The sequence below is a fragment of the Lampetra fluviatilis genome, chromosome 58, assembly GCF_964198595.1.
Source record: "Lampetra fluviatilis chromosome 58, kcLamFluv1.1, whole genome shotgun sequence".
Lineage (NCBI taxonomy): Eukaryota > Metazoa > Chordata > Hyperoartia > Petromyzontiformes > Petromyzontidae > Lampetra > Lampetra fluviatilis.
In genome coordinates this window covers 355,062-374,624 of record NC_136332.1, presented here as the reverse complement: position 1 = coordinate 374,624, position 19,563 = coordinate 355,062, and the positions used below count along the sequence as shown (strand labels likewise).

General features: G+C 44.9%; 1 protein-coding gene across 1 annotated transcript in view; it reads left to right on the top strand.

Moving 5' to 3' along the window:
* The window catches only part of LOC144950572 (serine/threonine-protein kinase SBK1-like), a 59,943-nt gene that overhangs the window by 2,619 nt on the left and 37,761 nt on the right, over window positions 1-19,563 (top strand). The gene's annotated exons all lie outside the window — the stretch shown is intronic.

Genomic DNA, 19,563 nt, shown 5'->3' with positions numbered 1-19,563 from the left:
CAATTTTAATTGTACGCACGTCATTTACCTTGTTCGCTGTGTGTATGCGATTATCTGAACCGGTCATGGGCCTCCCCGAGGTCGACTCAGCCTCAAATGAGTACCTGGTGCGGTGTGTAGTAAACATTGCCACTGGGGAGACAAAGGCGGCCGGCCGTGGTGTTGACCACCCACCCCCTCGTGTGCCTTGCCACCCTGCATAGGTGCTCGCTAACAGCACTTGCCCCAACTGTCTGTAAGGGGCAACACGGGGGTCTTTATCTTTGTATGGGGGTGTATGTCTCCGTGCCAGACGTGTTCCGTGTGGCTGGAGAGTGGTGGGGGTAGCGGTTAGCGCGCTGCGCTAACACCAGTGACGATTATCTAAATCGGTCCTGGGCCTCCTCCCCTAGGTCGACTCATCCTTAAATGAGTACCTGGTGCGGTGTGTAAACATCGCCACTACGAAGACAAATGCGGCCGGGTGTTCTGACCTTCATAGGTTGCTCGCTAGCAGCACTTGGGATCTTTGTTCCATGTATTTTATAGCAAACCTTTTTTGTGTGTGCCGATACCGGTAATGTTAAAAAAGCGATGTTTAACAACCCCGTGCTAGATTAGTCGCCCGTGTGCAGCATCACATGCGGTTATGATGTTGATGGGACGTCTCGATGACGTCATGCAGCTGAAGCTTACGCCGTGGACGCTGGGATGACAGATGTCGGCCCTGCGTCTCGACGCCACCAATTACCTCACTATAGCCGCTCCCCATTCATTGAAAATCGGCAGTTCAGCGTAGGGGAAAGGCTCGCACGTCTTACACACATCCCATCGGCCTGCGAGTGCCTGATTTCAGCAGCATCGCTTTAAAAAATACAAGTAGCACTTTGGAACCAGTTTCAAACATGCAGTGTCTCATCAGCAGAAATCAGGCTTGCTTGAACCCAATACGTGCGATCAGGTATGGGAAGGAGGCAAATTGTTTATTTTGTTGCTTATATTCTCCACAGTGACGCGTAATGATTATTTCGTGTTGGGTATTGGCAGTTTTTGCGTTTGAGATAGGACTCGTATTTAACAGAGAAGTCGAGCTTGATAACTTAAAAACATCTGAGACAGTTCAACACAGCATCGGTTCAAGCAAGATTGACTGTCGATGTCACGCAGATTGCTTGCTGATTTAACCAATGCTGTTAAAAGTATACACTCCCAAGCATGATGGGCTTTTGTGGCTCATACTTTTGGGTTTTTTTTCAGAATCAGAATATTTAACCTGGAGAAATTAAATGAGCGTGCTGTAGATTAATGTGGAAGACACAGCTATGGGGGGGGGAGGGTATGTGGCAGCATTATGCAACGCATAGGGGCCCAGTCGGCCACATGGTGGCCCCCGAATCAACAGATAAACAGGTAACAACATGTTAAGAAACATAAAATAATTTCAACAATTAACCAGGAATGCCAAAAAAACATTGTTACGAATGAAAAAAATGTATTTCCAAAAAATACCTCGCGTGAAATATAGTAGCGCTACTGCTGGTGTTTGTTACTGAACACCAGGATATTTTGTGAACTGGCACGCACGATAACTTAATTGTGAGTATTGTCCCTTGAAATTTGATTATTAATACTATCACTGTGATACTGTCTTCCTCTAAACCCAATACACAGTGCAACAAAAAAAAACCTATTAAAGGCATTTTTTGTCTGTCTGTGTGTGTGCGTCCCAAACTTTGCGAAGGATTTGGCTCCCAAACCGTGGGGTGTACGGGTAAAAAAAAGTAGCCAGGTACCACGCCGTAAGCCCCGTGGTGAGCCAGTGCTATTTCGTTTTCCCGTCCGTCAACTTTAAAGTTGTTTAATTAGCGATTTAGTGCTCAACCATACCATCTCACGCGCCTTCGGTGGGGGGGGGGGGGACTGCCCCTACCAAGTCACACACGTTCGGTGGGGGTGAGTGGTCATTTCTCTTTCGTGCGGACACTGAGCGAGGTAATACACACGAATTTAGAGCTCCCTTCAAACACACATCTATCTTATCGCTCTCATTTCTATTACTGTTTTTTAATAATACAGCGTACTCATTAACCAAATGTTTTATGACAGTAAATCTACACGATGTAATACGCTTTCTCCCCTGGCTACTACATTTAATTCCCTTAAGACATCACAGTCCACCCAATGTGTCTCTTTGCTCACAAACTTTCCAATTGTGAGCAAGACTTTAAGTCACAAACTATTATTACTTTGTTAACATTGATTTTTCACTTTCGCTCGCCGCTAAATGTTCAAACAAGATATTTCATTACAGTAGATATACACTATGTAACACGCTTTCTTCCCCTGCATACTCACTGCTCTATTTCAGGTCGCTAGGACAACAAAAGACAGCCATTGTCTCTTTTGCCTCACAAACTTTCCATTAGGTCGGCTCAGCTTCAAATGATAACCTGCTGCGATGTGCAGTAAACATCGCCGCCGGGGACTCGGTTATTTATTCTTTACACGGTGTTTATTAACGCTTCTGCAAATTATATTGCAATGCATCACCATTAATTAAATGACTCTCCATTTCGCATTCGCTGGACAAATTACAAACCAACATGCCAGCAACAACGTCGTCAACGTACTTTATTAATTCACTTTTTTAACACATTAATTTATCTTCTTATTTCCAACTTTCCCTAACGTGACGCACATTGCTTCTTTCGTTACTGACACGTACATAGACTAATTACCATGCAATCTTTAATGCTATTACTAAATACATTTATACAAATACTATTACACTTTTAAAGTACAACACTTCCACTTATCTACACTGCAGCCTGCTTCTTGATCGCACTCGGTGTACTGCCAGTCTATACTGTCCACTGTTGCCTGCTCACTGTACTGGCAGTCTCTTATGTAGACTGTACACATTTGTATGAAGCTGCGCATGTGCACTGGCAGTCTGTCATGTGGCCTGCTGCCTGCTTATTAATTCAAAGTCAGTGCACTGGCAGTCTATCTACACGCTAAATATTATTATTAGGCACGGTGAGTGTATGCCAGTCTATAATGTGGACTGTTGCCTGCCTCTTTACCTCGGTCAATGTACTGCCAGTCTATAACCTAGACTGTAGCCTGCTTCTTAAATTAAATGTGCGTACTGCTGCTCTATAATGTAGACTTATTCTAGCTTCTTCAATGCATTTAAATTGTTTCGTTTGCTCACGTCACGCTATTTACTGATATGTAGTACTGCGATGCTGATTTCTATGTTATACTGCTAAATACGTCGGACTTTCTTTGCTACAGCTGCTTATATTTCGTCTATCGTTTTGTTACATTGTTGGGGAAAACAACTATTTTCTATTTGACGTACTGCACCTTTTCTTTCCACCCAAGCGGGCAGCACGCAGGGAGGTTCAATGCCCCAACTTGTAATATTTATAGTTATAGCCTACATATTATTGTATATGGGTTAAAAACATCTCTAGCTATTGCGGTAAAAGTGATTCGGGAGAAAGGACGGGCCCCCCCCGCCCCCCCCCCCCCCGTTGTAATAGGGCATTGAAATAGGTAGTGGAAGAAAGCAGCTGACATAGGTGGTTGAAATAGGTGGCTGAAATAGGTGGCTAAAAGAGGTGTCTAAAATAGATGGCTGTAATAGGTGGCTCAAATTCTTTGGTTCTTTCGGTAAAGTCACGTCGATAGAAAAATATTAAAAATAAAGTGAACAAAAAAATGTAGCCACCTATTTCAGCCACCTAGTAGCGCTACTATTGGTGTTTGTTATGGAACACCAGGATATTTTGCGAACTGGCATGCACGATAACTGAATTGTGAGTATTGTACCTTGAAATAGGTGGTGAAATATGTGGCTGAAATAGGCAGATGAAATAGGTGGCTGAAATAGGTGGCTGAAATAGGTGGCTGAAATAGGTGGTTGAAAGAGGTTCCTGAAATAGGTGGTGGAAAGATGTGGCTGAAAGAGGTGACTGAAAGAGGTGGCTGAAGTAGGTGGCTGAAAGAGGTGGTTGAAAGAGGTTCCTGAAATTGGTTGGCGGAAAGATGTGGCTGCAAGAGGTGGCTGAAATAGGTGGCTGGAATAGGTGGTTGAAAGAGGTGGCTGAAGGAGGTGGTTGAAAGAGGTGGCTGAAATAAATGGCTGAAAGAGTTGGCTGAATAGGTGGCTGAAATAGCTGGCTGACATAGGTGGATGAAATAAGTGGTTGAAAGAAGTGGTTGAAAGAAGTGGTTGAAATAGGTGGCTGAAAAATAGGTGGCTGAGATATGTGGCTGAAATAGGTGGCTGAAATCGGTGGTTGAAAGAGGTTCCTGAAATAGGTGGCGGAAAGATGTGGCTGAAAGAGGTGACTGAAAGAGATGGCTGAAATAGGTGGCTGAAAGAGGTGGTTGAAAGAGGTTCCTGAAATAGGTGGCTGAAATAGCTGGCTGACATAGATGGATGAAATAAGTGGTTGAAAGAAGTGGTTGAAATCGGTGGCTGAAAAATAGGTGGCTGAGATATGTGGCTGAAAAGGTGGCTAAAATAGGTAGTTGAAAGAGGTAGCTAAAATAGATGGCTAAAAGAGTTGGCTGAATAGGTGGCTCAAATAGATAGCTGAAATAGGTGGTTGAAATAAGTAATTGAAATAGGTGGCTCAAATAGATGTCTGAAATAGGTGGTTGAAATAGGTGGCTGAAAGAGGTAGCTGAAATAGATGCTGGAAAACGGTGGGTGAAAGAGGTGGCTGAAAGCAGTGGATGAAATAGATGGTTGAAAGTGGTGTCTGAATATGTGGCTGAAAGAGGTCGCTGAAATAGGTGGTTGAAATAGGTGGCTTAAATAGGTGGCTGAAATAGTTGGTTGAAAGTGATGCCTGAAAATGTGGCTGAAATAGATGGTTGAAAGAGGTGGCTGAAATAGGGTGGCTGAAATAGGTAGGCTGAAATAGGTAGGCTGAAATAGGTGGCTGAAATAGGTTGGCTGAAATAGGTGGCTGAAATAGGATGTGGAAAGAAGTGGCTGAAAGTGGTGGCTGAAAGTGGTGGCTGAAATAGGTGGCAGAAATAGGCGGCAGAAGTAGGTGGCTGAAATAGGTGGTTAAAAGTGGTGGTTGAAAGTGGTGCCTGAAAGAAGTAGTAATATATTATTTCTTATCATTTTTAATTTAATGTTTTTTACCTACCTGACTTCACCGAAAGAACCAAAGAGTATGAAAGAAGTAGCTGAAATAGATTGTTGAAATTGGTGGCTGAAAGAGGTAGCTGAAAGAGGTGGTTGAAAGAAGTGGCTGAAATAGGTGGCTGAAATATGTGGCTGAAATACGTGGCTGACAGAGGTGGCTGACAGAGGTGGCTGACAGAGGTGGCTGACAGAGGTGGCTGACAGAGGTGGCTGACAGAGGTGGCTGACAGAGGTGGCTGACAGAGGTGGCTGACAGAGGTGGCTGACAGAGGTGGCTGACAGAGGTGGCTGACAGAGGTGGCTGACAGAGGTGGCTGACAGAGGTGGCTGACAGAGGTGGCTGAAAGAGGTGGCTGAAAGAGGTGGTTGAAAGAATTGGCTGAAATACGTGGCTGAAATAGGTGGCTGACAGAGATGGCTGACAGAGGTGGCTGAAATAGGCATCTGAAATAGGTGGCTGAAAGAGGTGTTTGAAATAAGTGGATGAAATAGATGGTTGAAAGTGGTGGCAGAAATTGGTGGCAGAAATTGGTGGCAGAAATAGGTTGTGGAAAGAGGTGGCTGAAATTGGTGGTTGAAAGAGGTAGCTGAAATAAGTTGTTGAAATCGGTGGCTGAAATAATTGGTTGAAAGAGGTGGCTGAAAGAGGTGGTTGAAAGAATTGGCTGAAATAGCTGGCGGAAAGAGGTGGCTGTAATAGGTGGCTCAAATTAGTGGTGGAGATAGGTTGCGGAAAGAGGTGGCTGAAATAGGTGTCTGACATAGATTGTCTGAAAGAGGTGGCTGAAATAGGTGGCTGGAATCGGTGGTTGAAATAGATGGTTGAAAGTGGTGGTTGAAAGAGGTGGCTCAAATAGATGGCTGAAATAGGCAGCTGAAATAGGTGACTTAAATAGGTATCTGACAGGTGGCTGAAATAGGTGGTGAAAATAGGAGGCTGAAATATGTGGCTGAAAAATGTGAATGAAATATGTGGCTGAAATAGGTGGCTGTAATAGGTGGCTGTAATAGGTGGATCAAATTAGTGGTGGAAAGAGGTTGTGGAAAGAGGTGGTAACAAGAGGTGACTGAAAGAGGTGGCTGACCAAGATTTACTGAAAGAGGTGGCTGAAATATGTGGCTGAAATATTTGGCTGAAATAGGTGGCTGTAATAGGTGGATCAAATTAGTGGTGGAAAGAGGTTGCCGAAAGAGGTGGCGACATGAGGTGACTGAAAGAGGTGGCTAACCAAGATTTACTGAAATAGGTGGATGGAATCGGTGGTTCAAATAGGTGGTTCAAATAGGTGGTTGAAAGTGGTGGCTGAAAGAGGTGGCTGAAATAGGTGGCTGAAATAGGATGTGGAAAGAAGTGGCTGAAAGTGGTGGCTGAAAGTGGTGGCTGAAATAAGTGGCAGAAATAGGTGGCAGAAGTAGGTGGCTGAAATAGGTGGTTAAAAGTGGTGGTTGAAAGTGGTGCCTGAAAGAAGTAGTAATATATTATTTCTTATCATTTTTAATTTAATGTTTTTTACCTACCTGACTTCACCGAAAGAACCAAAGAGTATGAAAGAAGTAGCTGAAATAGATTGTTGAAATTGGTGGCTGAAAGAGGTAGCTGAAAGAGGTGGTTGAAAGAAGTGGCTGAAATAGGTGGCTGAAATATGTGGCTGAAATACGTGGCTGACAGAGGTGGCTGACAGAGGTGGCTGACAGAGGTGGCTGACAGAGGTGGCTGACAGAGGTGGCTGACAGAGGTGGCTGACAGAGGTGGCTGACAGAGGTGGCTGACAGAGGTGGCTGACAGAGGTGGCTGACAGAGGTGGCTGACAGAGGTGGCTGACAGAGGTGGCTGACAGAGGTGGCTGAAAGAGGTGGCTGAAAGAGGTAGCTGAAAGAGGTGGTTGAAAGAATTGGCTGAAATACGTGGCTGAAATAGGTGGCTGACAGAGATGGCTGACAGAGGTGGCTGAAATAGGCATCTGAAATAGGTGGCTGAAAGAGGTGTTTGAAATAAGTGGATGAAATAGATGGTTGAAAGTGGTGGCAGAAATTGGTGGCAGAAATTGGTGGCAGAAATAGGTTGTGGAAAGAGGTGGCTGAAATTGGTGGTTGAAAGAGGTAGCTGAAATAAGTTGTTGAAATAGGGGGCTGACAGAGGTGGTTTTTAAAATGTGGCTTAAAAATGTGGCTTAAATAGGTGGTTGAAATCGGTGGCTGAAATAATTGGTTGAAAGAGGTGGCTGAAAGAGGTGGTTGAAAGAATTGGCTGAAATAGCTGGCGGAAAGAGGTGGCTGTAATAGGTGGCTCAAATTAGTGGTGGAGATAGGTTGCGGAAAGAGGTGGCTGAAATAGGTGTCTGACATAGATTGTCTGAAAGAGGTGGCTGAAATAGGTGGCTGGAATCGGTGGTTGAAATAGATGGTTGAAAGTGGTGGTTGAAAGAGGTGGCTCAAATAGATGGCTGAAATAGGCAGCTGAAATAGGTGACTTAAATAGGTATCTGACAGGTGGCTGAAATAGGTGGTGAAAATAGGAGGCTGAAATATGTGGCTGAAAAATGTGGCTGAAATATGTGGCTGAAATATGTGGCTGAAATAGGTGGCTGTAATAGGTGGCTGTAATAGGTGGATCAAATTAGTGGTGGAAAGAGGTTGTGGAAAGAGGTTGTGGAAAGAGGTGGTAACAAGAGGTGACTGAAAGAGGTGGCTGACAGAGGTGGCTGAAATATGTGGCTGAAATAGGTGGCTGTAATAGGTGGATCAAATTAGTGGTGGAAAGAGGTTGCCGAAAGAGGTGGCGACATGAGGTGACTGAAAGAGGTGGCTAACCAAGATTTACTGAAATAGGTGGATGGAATCGGTGGTTCAAATAGGTGGTTCAAATAGGTGGTTGAAAGTGGTGGCTGAAAGAGGTGGCTCAAATAGATGGCTGAAATAGGTGCGTGAAATAGGTGGTGAAAATAAGAGAAATATGTGGCTGAAATATGTGGCTGAAATATGTGGCTGAAATATGTGGCTGAAATATGTGGCTGAAATTGGTGGCGGAAATTGGTGGTGGAAATAGGTGGTGGAAAGAGGTGGCTGAAATAGGTGTCTGAAAGAGGTAGCTGAAATTGGTGGCTGACAGAGGTGGCTGACAGAGGTGGCTGACAGAGGTGGCTGACAGAGGTGGCTGACAGAGGTGGCTGACAGAGGTGGCTGACAGAGGTGGCTGACAGAGGTGGCTGACAGAGGTGGCTGACAGAGGTGGCTGACAGAGGTGGCTGACAGAGGTGGCTGACAGAGGTGGCTGACAGAGGTGGCTGACAGAGGTGGCTGACAGAGGTGGCTGACAGAGGTGGCTGACAGAGGTGGCTGACAGAGGTGGCTGACAGAGGTGGCTGACAGAAGTGGCTGACAGAGGTTGCTGAAATAGTTTGCTGGAATAGGTGTTTCAAATAGGTGCTTGAAAGTGGTGGCTGAAATAGGTTTCTGAAAGAGGTGGCTAAAATAGGTGGTTGAAAGTAGTGGCTGAAAGAGGTGGCTGAAATTGGTGGCAGAAATTGGTGGCAGAAATAGGTGGTGGAAAGAGGTGGTTGAAAGAGGTGGCTGAAATTAGTGGTGGAAAGAGGTTTCGGAAAGAAGTGGCTGAAATAGGTGTCTGACATAGATTGTCTGAAAGAGGTGGCTGAAATAGGTGGCTGGAATCGGTGGTTGAAATAGATGGTTGAAAGTGGTGGTTGAAAGAGGTGGCTCAAATAGATGGCTGAAATAGGCAGCTGAAATAGGTGACTTAAATAGGTATCTGACAGGTGGCTGAAATAGGTGGTGAAAATAGGAGGCTGAAATATGTGGCTGAAAAATGTGGCTGAAATATGTGGCTGAAATATGTGGCTGAAATAGGTGGCTGTAATAGGTGGCTGTAATAGGTGGATCAAATTAGTGGTGGAAAGAGGTTGTGGAAAGAGGTTGTGGAAAGAGGTGGTAACAAGAGGTGACTGAAAGAGGTGGCTGACAGAGGTGGCTGAAATATGTGGCTGAAATAGGTGGCTGTAATAGGTGGATCAAATTAGTGGTGGAAAGAGGTTGCCGAAAGAGGTGGCGACATGAGGTGACTGAAAGAGGTGGCTAACCAAGATTTACTGAAATAGGTGGATGGAATCGGTGGTTCAAATAGGTGGTTCAAATAGGTGGTTGAAAGTGGTGGCTGAAAGAGGTGGCTCAAATAGATGGCTGAAATAGGTGCGTGAAATAGGTGGTGAAAATAAGAGAAATATGTGGCTGAAATATGTGGCTGAAATATGTGGCTGAAATATGTGGCTGAAATATGTGGCTGAAATTGGTGGCGGAAATTGGTGGTGGAAATAGGTGGTGGAAAGAGGTGGCTGAAATAGGTGTCTGAAAGAGGTAGCTGAAATTGGTGGCTGACAGAGGTGGCTGACAGAGGTGGCTGACAGAGGTGGCTGACAGAGGTGGCTGACAGAGGTGGCTGACAGAGGTGGCTGACAGAGGTGGCTGACAGAGGTGGCTGACAGAGGTGGCTGACAGAGGTGGCTGACAGAGGTGGCTGACAGAGGTGGCTGACAGAGGTGGCTGACAGAGGTGGCTGACAGAGGTGGCTGACAGAGGTGGCTGACAGAGGTGGCTGACAGAGGTGGCTGACAGAGGTGGCTGACAGAGGTGGCTGACAGAAGTGGCTGACAGAGGTTGCTGAAATAGTTTGCTGGAATAGGTGTTTCAAATAGGTGCTTGAAAGTGGTGGCTGAAATAGGTTTCTGAAAGAGGTGGCTAAAATAGGTGGTTGAAAGTAGTGGCTGAAAGAGGTGGCTGAAATTGGTGGCAGAAATTGGTGGCAGAAATAGGTGGTGGAAAGAGGTGGTTGAAAGAGGTGGCTGAAATTAGTGGTGGAAAGAGGTTTCGGAAAGAAGTGGCTACAAGAGGTGACTGACATAGATTGACTGAAAGAGGTGGCTGAAATAGGTGGCTGAAATAGGTGGCTGGAATCGGTGGTTGAAATAGGTGGTTGAAATATGGTTGAAATAGGTGGTTGAAATAGGTGGCTGAAATAGGTGGTTGAAAGATGTGGCTGAAATAGATGGCTAAAAGAGTTGGCTGAATAGGTGGCTCAAATAGATAGCTGAAATAGGTGGTTGAAATAAGTGATTGAAATAGGTGGCTCAAATAGATGGCTGAAAGAGGTGGCTGAAAGAGGTGGCTAAAAGAGGTGGCTGAAATTAGTGGTTGAAAGAGGTGGCTGAAATAGGTGGCTGAAAGAGGTGTCTGAAATAGGTTGCTGAAAGAGGTGGCTGAAATAGGTGGCTCTAATTAGTGGTGGAAAGAGGTTGCAGAAATAAGTGGCTACAAGAGATGACTGAAAGAGGTGGCTGACATAGATTGACTGAAAGAGGTGGCTGAAATAGGTGGCTGGAATCAGTGATTGAAATAGGTGGTTTTAATAGGTGGCTGAAATAGGCGGTTCGAATAGGTGGTTGAAAGTGGTGGCTGAAAGAGGTGGCTCAAATAAATGGCTCAAATAGGCAGCTGAAATAGGGGGCTGAAATAGATATTTGAAAGAGGTGGGTGAAATACGTGGCAGAAATAGGTGGCTGAAATAGGTGGTGAAAATAGGAGGCTGAAATATGTGGCTGCAAGAGGTGGCTGAAATTGGTGGTTGAAAGAGGTGTCGGAAAGAGGTGGCTCAAATTAGTGGTGGAAAGAGGTTGCGGAAGGAGGTGGCTACAAGAGGTGACTGAAAGAGGTATCTGAAATAGATTGACTGAAAGAGGTGGCTGAAATAGGTGGCTGAAATAGGTGGCTGAAATAGGTGGCTGAAATCGGTGGTTGAAATAGGTGGTTGAAATTGGTGACTGAAATAGGTGGCTGAAAGATGTGACTGAAATAGATGGCTGAAATAGATGGCTAAAAGAGTTGGCTGAATAGGTGATTCAAATAGATAGCTGATATAGGTGGTTGAAATAAGTTATTGAAATAGGTGGCTCAAATATATGGCTGAAATAGGTGGTTGAAATAGGTTGCTGAAAGAGGTGGCTGAAATAGGTGTCTGAAATAGGTGGTCGAAATAGATGGTTGAAATAGGTGGTTGAAAGTGGTGGCTGAAAGAGGTGGTTGAAAGAGGTTCCTGAAATAGGTGGCGGAAAGATGTGGCTGCAAGAGGTGGCTGTAAGAATTGTCTGAAAGAGGTGGCAGCAAGAGGTGGCTGAAATAGGTGGCTGGAATAGATTTCTGAAAGAGGTGGCTAAAATAGGTGGTTGAAAGTAGTGGCTGAAAGAGGTGGCTGAAATAGGTGGTGGAAAGAGGTGGCTGCAAGAGGTGGCTGAAATTGGTGGTTGAAAGAGGTGGCTGAAATAGGTGGCTGACAGAGGTGGCTGAAAGAGGTGGCTGAAAGAGGTTTCTGAAATAGGTTGCTGAAATAGGTTGCTGAAATAGGTGGCTGAAATAGGTGGCTGACAGAGGTGGCTGACAGAGGTGTCTGAAACAGGTTGCTGAAAGAGGTGGCTGAAATAGGTGGCTCAAATTAGAATGAATTCAAAATAATTCTCTCATCAAAACGCTATACCACAGAGCTCATGACATTTCTGACCAACACCACCTGGCCAGTGAATTAAGACATGTACATCGGGCCCTCAGGATGAACGGATACTCTGACCGTACCATCCGCCAAGCTGTTTCTCCCACCATACAGAAACAGCCACTTGAAACTCCGATCAAAACTATCACGTTGCCATACATAGCAGGCGTGACCAAAAAGATCTCCAAAATTCTAAACAAACATAAGATCCAAGTCCGATTCAGTACAGTACATAAAATCCGTGATCTAATTCCATCTGTGAAGGATGTCATCCCTGACTTGCAATACCCTGGAGTCTATACACTGAGTTGCAGCTGTGGTGATTGTTACATTGGTGAAACGAAACGTCATGTTTCTGATCGTGTCCGCGAGCACAAGTCAGATCTGAAACACGGCAAAATTGAGTCTTCTGTCGTTGCCGTTCATTGCTACAACGCTGTGGGCTCTCATGATATTGTTTTTTTCCGAGACCAAGGTGCTCTGCAAACCCTCTGGCTACCATCAAAGGTTTGTACATGAAGCCATTCAGATATACAAACATAGACATAACTTCAACCGTGATGATGGGTACAAACTGAGTAATCATTGGAAAGATGTTATTAACCATGCAAAAAGATTTAACTACACATATTTGTACCATCTTATTTGACAGGTACTTTTCTACTTTACCGAGTGTTGACATCCCCAGCGTTTAACAGTACTGCTTTTTTGTATTTGGATTCTCAACCAACATCGGTTTAGGTCGAGGTACACCGATTGTTTTCTTGCACATGACGACGTTGACCAATTTCTCTTGTAGCTCCGTTTTCTTGCACACGACGTTGACCAATTTCTCTTGTAGCCCCGCCCACCACCCCCACGTTCCATTCCCTGGTTACCACATTCAGTTAAGACCCTCCCCCCTTAACTTGTATTTAAGGGCTGGTCTTTTGGAATTTTCCTCACTTGATGCGGTAATTTTAGCTGTGACGGTCCCACCTGATGACGGAGACTTGTGTTGCCTCCGAAACGTCGTGATTTATTATTTTATTTTTTACCTACGTGACTTTACCGAAAAAAACCTAAGAATATGGTGGAAAGAGGTTGCGGAAAGAAGTGGCTACAAGAGGTGACTGAAAGAGGTGGCTGACATAGATTGACTGAAAGAGGTGGCTGAAATAGGTGGTTCGAATAGGTGGTTGAAAGTGGTGGCTGAAAGAGGTGGCTCAAATAGATGGCTCAAATAGGCAGCTGAAATAGGGGGCTGAAATAGATATCTGAAAGAGGTGGGTGAAATAGGTGGCAGAAATAGGAGGCTGAAATAGGTGGTGAAAATAAGAGGCTGAAATATGTGGCTGCAAGTTGTGGCTGAAATTGGTGGTTGAAAGAGGTGTCGGAAAGAGGTGGCTGACATAGATTGACTGAAAGAGGTGGCTGAAATAGGTGGCTGAAATAGGTGGCTGAAATAGGTGGCTGAAATCGGTGGTTGAAATAGGTGGCTGAAATAGATGGCTAAAAGAGTTGACTGAATAGGTGGCTCAAATAGATAGCTGAAATAGGTGGTTGAAATAAGTGATTGAAATAGGTGGCTCAAATAGATGGCTGAAATAGGTGGTTGAAATAGGTGGCTGAAAGAGGTGGCTGAAATAGGTGTCTGAAAGAGGTGGTTGAAAGAGGTTCCTGAAATAGGTGGCGGAAAGATGTGGCTGCAAGAGGTGGCTGAAATAGGTGTCTGAAAGAGGTGGTTGAAAGAGGTTCCTGAAATAGGTGGCGGAAAGATGTGGCTGCATGAGGTGGCTGTAAGAATTGTCTGAAAGAGGTGGCTGAAATAGGTGGCTGGAATAGGTTTCTGAAAGAGGTGGCTAAAATAGGTGGTTGAAAGTAGTGGCTGAATAGGTGGCTGAAAGAGGTGGCTGAAATTGGTGGAGAAAATAGGAGGCTGAAATAGCTGACTGAAAGAGGTGGCTGAAATACGTGGATGAAATACGTGGCTGACAGAGGTGGCTGAAATAGGTGGCTGAAATAGGTGGCTGAAATAGGTGGCTCAAATTAGTGGTGGAAAGAGGTTGCGGAAAGAAGTGGCTACAAGAGGTGACTGAAAGAGGTGGCTGACATAGATTGACTGAAAGAGGTGGCTGAAATAGGTGGCTGAAATCGGCGATTGAAATAGGTGGCTGAAATAGGTGGCTGAAATAGATGGCTCAAATAGGCAGCTGAAATAGGGGGCTGAAATAGATATCTGAAAGAGGTGGGTGAAATAGGTGACTCAAATTAGTGGTGGAAAGAGGTTGCGGAAATAAGTGCCTACAAGAGGTGACTGACATAGATTGACTGAAAGAGGTGGCTGAAATAGGTGGCTGGAATCAGTGATTTAAATAGGTGGTTGTAATAGGTGGCTAAAATAGGTGGTTCTAATAGGTGGTTGAAAGTGGTGGCTGAAAGAGGTGGCTCAAATAGATGGCTCAAATAGGCAGCTGAAATAGGGGGCTGAAATAGATATCTGAAAGAGGTGGGTGAAATAGGTGGCTGAAATAGGTGGTGAAAATAGGAGGCTAAAATATGTGGCTGCAAGAGGTGGCTGAAATTGGTGGTTGAAAGAGGTGTCGGAAAGAGGTGGCTGTAATAGGTGGCTCAAATTAGTGGTGGAAAGAGGTTGCGGAAGGAGGTGGCTACAAGAGGTGACTGAAAGAGGTGGCTGACATAGGTTGACTGAAAGAGGTGGTTGAAATAGGTGGCTGAAATAGGTGGCTGAAAGATGTGGCTGAAATAGATGGCTAAAAGATTTGGCTGAATAGGTGGCTCAAATAGATAGCTGAAATAGGTGGTTGAAATAAGTGATTGAAATAGGTGGCTCAAATAGATGGCTGAAATAGGTGGTTGAAATAGGTGGCTGAAAGAGGTGGCTGAAATAGGTGTCTGAAAGAGGTGGTTGAAAGAGGTTCCTGAAATAGGTGGCGGAAAGATGTGGCTGCAAGAGGTGGCTGTAAGAATTGTCTGAAAGAGGTGGCTGAAATAGGTGGCTGGAATAGGTTTCTGAAAGAGGTGGCTTAAATAGGTGGTTGAAAGTAGTGGCTGAATAGGTGGCTGAAAGAGGTGGCTGAAATTGGTGGTGAAAATAGCTGGCTGAAATAGCTGGCTGAAATAGCTGGCTGAAAGAGGTGGCTGAATGAGGTGGCTGAAATTGGTGGCGGAAATAGTTTGTGGAAAGAGGTGGCTGAAATAGGTGGCTGAAATAGGTGGCTGAAATTGGTGGATGAAAGAGGTGGCCGAAATAGGTGGCCGAAATAGGTGGCTGGAATCGGTGGTTCGAATAGGTGGTTGAAAGTGGTGGCTGAAAGAGGTGGCTCAAATAGATGGCTCAAATAGGCAGCTGAAATAGATATCTGAAGGAGGTGGCTGTAATAGGTGTCTCAAATTAGTGGTGGAAAGAGGTTGCGGAAGGAGGTGGCTATAAGAGGTGACTGAAAGAGGTGGCTGACATAGATTGACTGAAAGAGGTGGCTGAAATAGGTGGTTGAAATAGGTGGTTGAAATAGGTGGTTGAAATAGGTGGTTGAAATAGGTGGTTGAAATAGGTGGCTGAATAGGTGGCGGAAAGATGTGGCTGAAATAGATGGCTAAAAGAGTGGGCTGAATAGGTGGCTCAAATAGATAGCTGAAATAGGTGGTTGAAATAAGTGGCTCAAATAGATGGCTGAAATAGGTGGTTGAAATAGGTGGCTGAAATAGGTGGCTGGAATAGGTTTCTGAAAGAGGTGGCTAAAATAGGTGGTTGAAAGTAGTGGCTGAAAGAGGTGGCTGAAATTGGTGGTGAAAATAGCTGGCTGAATGAGGTGGCTGAATGAGGTGGCTGAAATTGGTGGCGGAAATTGGTTGTGGAAAGAGGTGACTGAAATAGGTGGCTGAAATTGGTGGATGAAAGAGGTGGCCTAAATAGGTGGCCGAAATAGGTGGCTGAAATAAATGGCTGAAATACGTGGCTGACAGAGGTGGCTGAAACAGGTGGCTGAAATTAGTGGTGGAAAGAGGTTGCGGACAGAAGTGGCTACAAGAGGTGACTGAAAGAGGTGGCTGACATAGATTGACTGAAAGAGGTGGCTGACATAGATTGACTGAAAGAGGTGGCTGAAATAGGTGGCTGGAATCGGTGATTGAAATAGGTGGCTGAAATAGGTGGTTCGAATAGGTGGTTGAAAGTGGTGGCTGAAAGAGGTGGCTCAAATAGATGGCTCAAATAGATGGCTCAAATAGGCAGCTGAAATAGGGGGCTGAAATAGATATCTGAAAGAGGTGGGTGAAATAGGTGGCAGAAATAGGAGGCTGAAATAGGTGGTGAAAATAAGAGGCTGAAATATGTGGCTGCAAGTTGTGGCTGAAATTGGTAGTTGAAAGAGGTGTCGGAAAGAGGTGGCTCAAATTAGTGGTGGAAAGAGGTTGCGGAAGGAGGTGGCTACAAGAGGTGACTGAAAGAGGTGGCTGAAATAGGTGGCTGAAATAGGTGGTTGAAATAGGTGGTTGAAATAGGTGGATGAAATAGGTGGTTGAAAGAGGTGGCTGAAATAGATGGCTAAAAGAGTTGACTGAATAGGTGGCTCAAATAGATAGCTGAAATAGGTGGTTGAAATAAGTGATTGAAATAGGTGGCTCAAATAGATGGCTGAAATAGGTGGTTGAAATAGGTGGCTGAAAAAGGTGGCTGAAATAGGTGGCTGAAATAGGTGTCTGAAAGAGGTGGTTGAAAGAGGTTCCTGAAATAGGTGGCGGAAAGATGTGGCTGCATGAGGTGGCTGTAAGAATTGTCTGAAAGAGGTGGTTGAAATAGGTGGCTGGAATAGGTTTTTGAAAGAGGTGGCTAAAATAGGTGGTTGAAAGTAGTGGCTGAATAGGTGGCTGAAAGAGGTGGCTGAAATTGGTGGTGAAAATAGGAGGCTGAAATAGCTGGCTGAAAGAGGTGGCTGAAATACGTGGCTGACAGAGGTGGCTGAAATAGGTGGCTGAAATAGGTGGCTCAAATTAGAAGGTGGAAAGAGGTTGCGGAAAGAAGTTGCTACAAGAGGTGACTGACATAGATTGACTGAAAGAGGTGGCTGAAATAGGTGGCTGGAATCAGTGATTTAAATAGGTGGTGTTAATAGGTGGCTAAAATAGGTGGTTCTAATAGGTGGTTGAAAGTGGTGGCTGAAATAGGTGGCTGAAATAGATGGCTCAAATAGGCAGCTGAAATAGGGGGCTGAAATAGATATCTGAAAGAGGTGGGTGAAATAGGTGGCCGAAATAGGTGGCTGAAATAGGTGGTGAAAATAGGAGGCTAAAATATGTGGCTGCAAGAGGTGGCTGAAATTGGTGGTTGAAAGAGGTGTCGGAAAGAGGTGGCTGTAATAGGTGGCTCAAATTAGTGGTGGAAAGAGGTTGCGGAAGGAGGTGGCTACAAGAGGTGTCTGAAAGAGGTGGCTGACATAGATTGACTGAAAGAGTTGGCTGAAATAGGTGGTTGAAATAGGTGGTTGAAATAGGTGGTTGAAATAGGTGGTTGAAATAGGTGGCTGAAATAGGTGGCTGAAAGAGTTGGCTGAAATAGGTGTCTGAAAGAGGTGGTTGAAAGAGGTTCCTGAAATAGGTGGCGGAAAGATGTGGCTGCAAGAGGTGGCTGTAAGAATTGTATGAAAGAGGTGGCTGAAATAGGTGGCTGGAATAGGTTTCTGAAAGAGGTGGCTAAAATAGGTGGTTGAAAGTAGTGGCTGAATAGGTGGCTGAAAGAGGTGGCTGAAATTGGTGGTGAAAATAGGAGGCTGAAATAGCTGGCTGAAAGAGGTGGCTGAAAGAGGTGGCTGAAATTGGTTGCGGAAATAGGTGGTGGAAAGAGGTGGCTGAAATAGGTGGCTGAAATTGGTGGATGAAATTGGTGGCCGAAATAGGTGGCTGAAATAGGTGGCTGAAATACGTGGCTGACAGAGGTTGCTGAAATAGGTGGCTCAAATTAGTGGTGGAAAGAGGTTGCGGAAATAAGTGGCTACAAGAGGTGACTGAAAGAGGTGGCTGACATAGATTGACTGAAAGAGGTGGCTGAAATAGGTGGCTGGAATCGGTGATTGAAATAGGTGGCTGAAATAGGTGGCTGAAATAGGTGGCTGAAATAGGTGGTTCGAATAGGTGGTTGAAAGTGGTGGCTGAAAGAGGTGGCTCAAATAGATGGCTCAAATAGGCAGCTGAAATAGATATCTGAAAGAGGTGGGTGAAATAGGTGGCAGAAATAGGTGGCTGAAATAGGTGGTGAAAACAGGAGGCTGAAATATGTGGCTGAAATCGGTGGTTGAAAGAGGTGTCGGAAAGAGGTGGCTGTAATAGGTGGCTCAAATTAGTGGTGGAAACAGGTTGCGGAAGGAGGTGGCTACAAGAGGTGACTGAAAGAGGTGGCTGACATAGATTGACTGAAATAGTTGGCTGAAATAGGTGGCTGAAATAGGTGGTTGAAATAGGTGGTTGAAATAGGTGGCTGAAATAGGTGGCTGAAATAGGTGGCTGAAAGATGTGGCTGAAATAGATGGCTCAAAGAGTTGGCTGAATAGGTGGCTCAAATAGATAGCTGAAATAGGTGGTTGAAATAAGTGATTGAAATAGGTGGCTCAAATAGATGGCTGAAATAGGTGGTTGAAATAGGTGGCTGAAAGAGGTGGCTGAAATAGATGGCTCAAATAGGCAGCTGAAATAGGGGGCTGAAATAGATATCTGAAAGAGGTGGGTGAAATAGGTGACTCAAATTAGTGGTGGAAAGAGGTTTCGGAAATAAGTGCCTACAAGAGGTGACTGACATAGATTGACTGAAAGAGGTGGCTGGAATCAGTGATTTAAATAGGTGGTTGTAATAGGTGGCTAAAATAGGTGGTTCTAATAGGTGGTTGAAAGTGGTGGCTGAAAGAGGTGGCTCAAATAGATGGCTCAAATAGGCAGCTGAAATAGGGGGCTGAAATAGATATCTGAAAGAGGTGGGTGAAATAGGTGGCTGAAATAGGTGGTGAAAATAGGAGGCTAAAATATGTGGCTGCAAGAGGTGGCTGAAATTGGTGGTTGAAAGAGGTGTCGGAAAGAGGTGGCTGTAATAGGTGGCTCAAATTAGTGGTGGAAAGAGGTTGCGGAAGGAGGTGACTGAAAGAGGTGGCTGACATAGATTGACTGAAATAGGTGGCTGAAATAGGTGGCTGGAATCGGTGTTTGAAATAGGTGGTTGAAATAGGTGGCTGAAATAGGTGGTTGAAAGAGGTGGCTGAAATAGATGGCTAAAAGAGTTGACTGAATAGGTGGCTCAAATAGAGAGCTGAAATAGGTGTCTGAAATAGGTGGTTGAAATAGATGGTTGAAATAGGTGATTGGAAGTGGTGGCTGAAAGAGGTGGCTGAAATTGGTGGCAGAAATTGGTGGCGGAAATAGGTGGTGGAAATATGTGGCTGCAAGAGGTGGCTGAAATAGGTAGCTGAAATTGGTGGTTGAAAGAGATGGCTGAAATAGGTGGCTGACAGAGGTGGCTGAAAGAGGTGTCTGAAATAGGTTGCTGAAAGAGGTAGCTGAAATAGGTGGCTCAAATTAGTGGTGGAAAGAGGTTGCGGAAAGAAGTGGCTACAAGAGGTGACTGAAAGAGGTGGCTGACATAGAATGACTGAAAGAGGTGGTTGAATCGGTGATTGAAATAGGTGGCTGAAATAGGTGGGTGAAGTAGGTGGCTGAAATAGGTGGTTCAAATAGGTGGTTGAAATAAGTGATTGAAATAGGTGGCTCAAATAGATGGCTGAAATAGGTGGTTGAAATAGGTGGCTGAAAGAGGTGGCTGAAATAGGTGTCTGAAAGAGGTGGTTGAAAGAGGTTCCTGAAATAGGTGGCGGAAAGA